This window comes from Moschus berezovskii, chromosome 22, assembly GCF_049115385.1.
Source record: "Moschus berezovskii isolate FMDL1 chromosome 22, NW_MosBer_1.0, whole genome shotgun sequence".
Lineage (NCBI taxonomy): Eukaryota > Metazoa > Chordata > Mammalia > Artiodactyla > Moschidae > Moschus > Moschus berezovskii.
In genome coordinates, this window is record NC_142481.1 from 24,001,538 (window position 1) to 24,009,315 (window position 7,778).

Genomic DNA, 7,778 nt, shown 5'->3' on the forward strand with positions numbered 1-7,778 from the left:
ATAGATATGTCACTGGAAGAACTGATGCTGAAGTTGAAGCTCCAATACTTTGGCCACCTGATGCGAAGAGTCGACTTATTGGAAAAGACCCTGATGCCGGGAAAGATTGAGGGCAAGAGAAGTGGGCAATATAGGATGAGATGGTTGGATGGCATCACTGACTTAATGGACATGAGTTTGAGCAAACTCAGGGAGACAGTGAAAGACAAGGAAGCCTGGTGTGCTAAAGTTCATGGGGTCATAAAGAGTTGGACGCAACTTAGCGACTCAACGACAACAATGTCTACAAGAAAGTTTCTCATATTTTAGCCATGGTAAATTCTGGATTTATTCATTTACTTGACAAAAATCTGTTGACCACATTATATAAACCAGGCACAGAGCTGGGGATGCCACAGCGAACAAAACAGAGAAAAGTCCCTGTTCTCATGGAGCTGATGTTGCAGGGTGAGAGACAGACGAGATCCCTAAGTGAAGGAGACGGTGTGTTAGATCTCGGAGATGAGAGCAATAGAGAAAAAATATAAAGTGGTGAAGAGGGAAGAGAAGGTAGCTTCGGAGGGCTTCCCAGAAAAGAGAACATTCGAGTACAGACCAGAAGGAAGTGAGGGAGGGACCAGGCAGAGAGCCGGAAAACACAGAGTTCCCAAGTACAAAGGTCCTGAGGAGGGAGCAGGTGTGTGTTTGAAGAAGCACAGGGAGGCCAGGGTAGCTGAGGCAGAGTAAACAAGCAAGAGCTGAGGGAACCAGGCCAGAGAAAAGAGGTTAGAGTGGACGTGGGCGGCCTCCTGGGTCATAGGAAAGCTGGTGCCTATTATCCTAAGTGAGATTAAAAAGTCACTGGAGGCTTTTAAAAAGCAGAGGAGATACACGACCTGATGTAGGTACTAGACAGATCTCCGAACATTGGTTCATGGGGAAAAGGGGTAGAAGCAAAAAAACCAGTTAAGGGGGTATGGCAATCATCCAGGCCAGAGCTTATTCCATGTTAGCTCAGGGTACTGTCAGGTTGAGAGAAAGGGAAGAGTCAAGAAAGATATGTTCCTAACATAGCATCACCATTATCTGTAGAACGAGTAGGTTCTTGGAAGAGCACTTTGGGACATGTTAGTTTGAGATGCCTCTGAAATATCCAAGGAGATAACAGGAAGGCAGGCAAACACATCAGCTTGCCATTCATATCAGCCTAGAGACCTTAGCTAGTGATATATATGTTGAAGTTCTCACCACAAAGCGGGGGTAAAAGCCACAATGTTGGGGACTTCCCTGGAGGTCAAATGGCTAAGACGTCACACTCCCAATGCAGGGGGCCTGGGTTCAACCCCTGGTCAGGGAATGAGTTACCACACACCACATGTGCAACTAAGACCCAGCACAGCCAAATAGATAAATAATTTTTAAAAATTAAAAAAAAAAAACCCATAATGTTGGATGAGATCACCTAGAGAATAGGGAGGAAGATGCTGAGCTATTAGGCACAACACTGGTGGCATTTCATGTGGCTTTTTTTTCTTCTTAGTCCCTTTCTGTATTGTCTAAATTTTTTTTACATGTCATTTTTCAACAAACCACATAACTCTTTAGAAGAGAAAAAAAAAAGTAAAAGAGCCCTTTTCAGGAAACCATCGGAAGCAAAGCATCAGAAAAGACAAGTGTGCCCTTTAACCACAGTCCAACATGTTCCATGCTGTCAGTTTGAAGGCATTAAGCAGAAATTTCTCCTGCCCTTAAAAAATTCATGACCACCTTTTGGAAGCTTAATGCTTTCTCGGTAATAATGATGTGAGGATGAAAAGCAAAACTTGATTATATTTGCTCTGTGCCAGGCCCTGCATATAAATTCCTTATACATATTAGCTCATTTAATCATCTTAACATGCTTTTGAGATCTGTTAATAACTCTTAAATGTTATTACCCCCCTTATTACAGTCTTTGTGAGGGTAAGTCACTTGCTTGAAGTCTCACAGTTAATAAATGCTGGATCTGAATAACGGTCTTTTTATATGCTGGATCTGAATAACGGTCTTTTTACTACTGAACTCAGACTCTGAACCAAGGCTTATTGATGGTACCTTGTGCCTTTGGATCTTTATTTCAAGAGTTCTTGGAATAAAGTAGACTTTATTCCAAGAGTTCTTTATTTAAATGTAAAATAGGACTTCCCTGGTGGACCAGTGGCTGAGAACCCGCCTGCCAGGATGTGGTTCAATACCTAGTCTGGGAAGATTTCACATGCCATGGGGCAACTGGACCTGTGATCTGCAACTACTGAACCCACGTGCCCCAAATACAGAAGCTGGCACACCCTAGAGCCTGTACTCCCCAACAATAGAAGCCACCACAATGAAACGCCCATGTACCACAACTAGAGAAAGCCTGTGAGCAGCAACCATAATCCAGTACAACCAAAGATAAATAAATATTTTTTAAAATAAAAAAAATAGTAGATTTTTTAAAAATATAAAATAACGCTCAGATAAAGAGATCTTAAGAACTAAATATGCTTCTGGGCATAACACTTTAGATATCTTCATCTTTGTTTTCTCCTCTATTGCTAACAACTTATTAAATAGAAGGGTCATCTGACCATAGAAGTCCATCTCTGCTAGAAAAAGTATGTGGGTGGAGAAAAGGTGCAGAGGTCACCCATTTACAATCCTGCCAGAACAACTCTGGAAGCCACATTCTTAAGTTAAAAAAAAAAATCTAGTGCACAATAAAAATCTTAGCTTTAAGTCAGTTCTCTCTCCTTGAAAGTACTCACCATAAAGGTTGCTTTGGATTTAAATGGCACATTATAGTGGTAAAGAACCTGCCTGCCAGTGAGGGTCCGATCCCTGGGTGGGGAATATCCCCTGGAGAAGGGAATGGCTACCCACTCCAGTATTCTTGCCTGGGAAATCCCATGGAGGAGCTAGGTGGGCTATAGTTCCCGGGGCCGCAAAGGGTCAGACTGAGCATTCACACGCATAGTTCTTAGCCATTTCTGTAGGTACTGCTCCACTAGAACCTGAGTTTGAGTGTTCACATTCAATTTAAACATCAGTTGCAAAATAAAGAACAGAACAAATCTGGTCACACACATAACTACAAAGAAAGAAACAAAAAGATTTTAAGTAGTATTTCAGTTTTGAATCATAGTTCTTCATTTTTCTTGTCTCTGTTATGTAAAATGCATAATTTTAAAAAGATGTATAGTTTAGCAACAACAAGGATATGCTCTGCTTGTTTCATAAGACAGCCTTATCCGAAGGTGAGGGAACCATGTAGAATAAAAGGAAGAAAATAAACACAAGAAAAAATATTTTTATTTTCTGGTTAGTATTATCTGATTTTATGATAAGTATTTTGAATTATATCAAAGGTAATAGTCAACATATTCAACAAGGCACTGTCCAATCAGAATGGACACGGTGAACGATGAGCATGTCCACCAGCCTGAAAACAACTACTGAGGCCACCTCCCTGTGTCCCAGCTGAGTATTAGTCCTCAATTATGTATGTGGTCATGATTAAGAAGTTCAAAAGTTGAAACTTCTAAGTTGGATTAGATTCTTTCATATCACTAGGCCAGTTATATTTAGGAAAATGTATGCTTGGGCTTCCCTGGTGGTTCAGCTGGTAAAGAATGTGTCTTCAATGCAGAAAACCCAATTCAATCCGTGGTTGGGAAGATCCCATGGAGAGGGAATAGCAACCCACTCCAGTATTCTTGCCTGGAGAATTATTTGTACAGAGAAGCCTGGCAGGCTACAGTTCATGGGGTCGCAAAGAGTCAGACACAACTTAGCAACTAAGCATGCACGCACACAAACCTTTATGTATCTATCAGTATATATAAGTATATATACAGACACAGAGATGCATACAGATGCATACAGACTGAAAGAAATATACCAAAATTCTTATCTCCAGATTCTGTCTGTACTTCCTAACTTTTCTACACATTTATAGTACATCTTTACAGCTCAGGGTGGGGAAAGACAACTAGTTGGTTTTAAAAATGGTTCTGTGGGCTGACATATTCTTGTCAAGCAGGACTAGTTCTCTACTAAGTGGAAACAGTGCTTTTTGACACAGTCCCAACTTCCCAGGTGGCTCAGTGGTAAAGAATCAGCCTGCCAATGCAGGAGATGTAGGTTCAATCCCTGGGTCAGGAAGATTCCCCTGGAGGAGGAAATGGCAACCCACTCCAGTATTCTTGCCTGGAGAATTCCATGGATAGAGGATCCTGGTGGGCTACAGTCCGTGGGGTCACAAAGAACCAGACACAACTGAGTACGCATGCAAGTTAGAGCCCAGTGCCGCCCTCAGTAGGTGGCAGAAATGCCTTGTAATTTTGTTGAGCCTGACCAATGATGGGCTTCCCTGGTGGCTCAGAGGTTAAAGCTTCTGCCTCCAATGCGGGAGACCCGGGTTCGATCCCTGGGTCGGGAAGATCCCCTGGAGAAGGAAACGGTAACCCACTCCAGTATTCTTGCCTGGAGAATCCCATGGACGGAGAAGCCTGGTAGGCTACAGTCCACGGGGTCGCAAAGAGTCGGACACGACTGAGCGATGGAACGGAACGGAACAACCAATGATGCAAGTTCAATAGGTCTCACTCTGTGTCCTGGATCAAGCTAAAGTGAACCAGCAGCAGGTCCCCAGTACAGCTCCAAGATCTCCATGGCCTCCAGGGGTAGTCTTATCAGGTAATGTGCTCTGATCTGAGCTTGTTCCTCTTTCCCAGAGGCCAGATAGTCAGTCAACTCCTTCCTAGTTTCTGGGCCTGCTCTGCTGCAGCACAAAGTGTGCAGTTAGGAAAATGAACTGACAAAGAGGAGTTTTTTAATAAATAGGGCCATTTACAACATAGTGTGAAATAATGTTTTTATTTGAAACAAAAAACTGAAAAAACCAATATGTATCCCTGATTGTCAGAATTAAAGGACACTTGGACATACAGTTGATAAAGTTCGTAAGTTCTGTGTATACCATCAATGTCATTCTCTTTGTTCACAATAATAATAATGAGTACCACTGGATTTATCTACACATCATTTGTTTTGAATACTTTCCATTGGTTCCTTATATAAGTAATGCCCAAACACCCTCTGCAAGATTCGGTTAAAGAATGCCTAAAAATCAGTTTGAAAGTTTGGGTAATATCTGCCTCCCCACTACCATAATCTAATAGACTATAGTAATTCAATAATAAATAGTACTACTTATGTAGCATTGAGAAAACTGTGTTTACATGCATTACTTATTTCACCTGAACCCTTCTCATAATCAGAGATCCTCAGTTTCTCAGTTTACTGAGGGGGTCATGGCACATGTGACCCACTGGAATAAGGAAAGAGCAAAAGGCAACATAAATTACCAAAAGAAGACAACAGAAATCAGCTGCTACTCATATTCATGGGTATAACATGACTTAAGCTGTCACCTGATAGAAGAAAGAGCATTTTCTGTGTGTGTTTGAAAAAAGCTAAGGAAGCTCTTGCAGAAAAATTTGCCCAGGAGCTCAAACTTAATAACTATTACATATCTAAAAAGGCTTGGCTAGATAAAGCACTGTGCCTTGGTGAAGAGAAGTCCAGTCGTTTGGACACAACATTACATCTTAAACCTTCAGAAATGTTTTTCTTTCTTTTGGCCATACTTAATGGGAGGGATTGGGGGCAGGAGGAGAAGGGGACGACAGAGAATGAGATGGCTGGATGGCATCATCGACTCGATGAAGGTGGGTTTGAGTGAACTCCGGGAGTTGGTGATGGACAGGGAGGCCTGGCGTGCTGTGATTCATGGGGTCGCAAAGAGTCGGACACGACTGAGAGACTGAACTGAACTGAACTGAAGACTCTTAGTTCCCTGACCAAGGATTGAACCTGAGCCCCCTGTAGTGGAAGTGCAGAGTCCTAACCATTGGACCACCAGGGAATTCCCTGGAAACCTCTTTGTGTATATATATATTTTTAAAAAACAAATGTTATTTATTTATTATTGGCTGTGCTGGGTCTTTGTTGCTCCACGGGCTTTTCTCCAGTTGCAGCAATTGAGGGTTACTCTCTAGTTATGGTACACGGGCTTCTCATTGCAGTGACTTCTCTTGTTGTTGAGCATGGGTTCTAGGGGCTCACAGGCTTCAGTAATTTCAGCACGTGAGCTTAGTGGTTATGGCTCCTGGGCTCTAGAGCACAGGATCAATAGTTTGGTGCACAGTTACATGGCATTGTTCCAGCTCAGGGACTGAACTTGTGGCAGGCAAATTCTTTACCACTGAGCCACTGGCAGGTGGATTCTTTACCAATGAGCCACTAGGGAAGCCTGAAACTTCTTTTTAAATTAAAGTTTTTATTTTGACATAATTGTAGCTTAACATGAGCTTTGTAAGAAGTAATACAGAACAACCGAGGACCCCCTTTACCCGGTTTTCACTGGTGGTTTAACATCTTACAAAACCATGATTGGTATTGAGACAATCAAGATACAGGAGAGTGTTTGAAAATTTTTAAACGATTTGATCACTGTAATAATCAGTCCCACAATTCAGGAACATTCCTTTGAATTCCAGAGTTGCTAAGTAAGGTCTTATGAGATATGCCGTATCTCAAGGGAGGTGGCAGCATGAAGTGCACAGGAATCTGAGGGGCAGTTTGCTATGCTCCCTGGAGTGTTTACTCGCTTAAAAAAACTTTTTTTTCCAGAAATTCTAGGTGATTGACAACCAGCTGCAAGTTGCCGCAAAGGGCATAAGCTTTGAAGGCAGAGATGAACATGATTTCACCACAAGGCACAGCAGCTCACAAATCACCTTGCTAAGTTTCCCAGCCAAAAAGAGAGTTATCAGAGGCTCTATTTTTTCCACATCTACTTTATTCAGGAGCCTGGCGGGCTACAGTACACGGGGTTGCAAAGAGTCATCCATGACCGAGCACGCACACATTTATTTATTTAACAAATCCCATGTAAGGAACTCCTGGCTGCTTAGTACTGGCCTGAAAGCACTTGCTTCTCTGTGGACCAGTTCCCCAGATATGACGCTTGTGATTCAAATAAGGGCTAGATCTCCTTCAGTTTATTCTAATCATCAGTGTTTTTACTGCAACTTTTGAGAGTTCTGCCGGAAGTTTCTGACAAAAAGTGAAAGTCTCTGGCAAGTGTCTGAGGAAGTAGACAAGAGAGGGATATTCTCCTCCCCAGAGGACATAGTAGTCACTTATGGAGAAGTTAAAAGACCTTCCTCTAAATAAAATGTTTATGAATTTGGAAGGGAAAACCCCATTGGAAGCTGGAGAGGTTGCATAACATTAAAGGCATGTGGAAATGAGAACACAGGGAAGTAGATAAAACAGAAACCTGAAAACTGCACATTCCTACATTTGGAAACAATTAGAAAACTTTTCCAAATAATCTAATACCAGGAACCAACATGTTTCTCAGTTCAGTTCAGTTCAGTCGCTCAGTCATGTCCGACTCTTTGCAACCCCATCAATCGCAGCACACTAGGCCTCTCTGTCCACCACCAACTCCCGGAGTTCACCCAAACTCATGTCCATTGAGTTGGTGATGCTATTCAGCCATCTCATCCTCTGTTGTCCCCTTCTCCTCCTGTCCCCAATCCCTCCCAGTATCAGAGTCTTTTCCAATGAGTCAACTCGTTGCATGAGATGGCCAAAGTATTGCAGTTTCAGCTTTAGCATGAGTCCTTCCAATGAACACCCAGGACTGATCTCCTTTAGAATGGACTGGTTGGATCTCCTTGCAATCCAAGGGACTCTCAAGAGTCTTC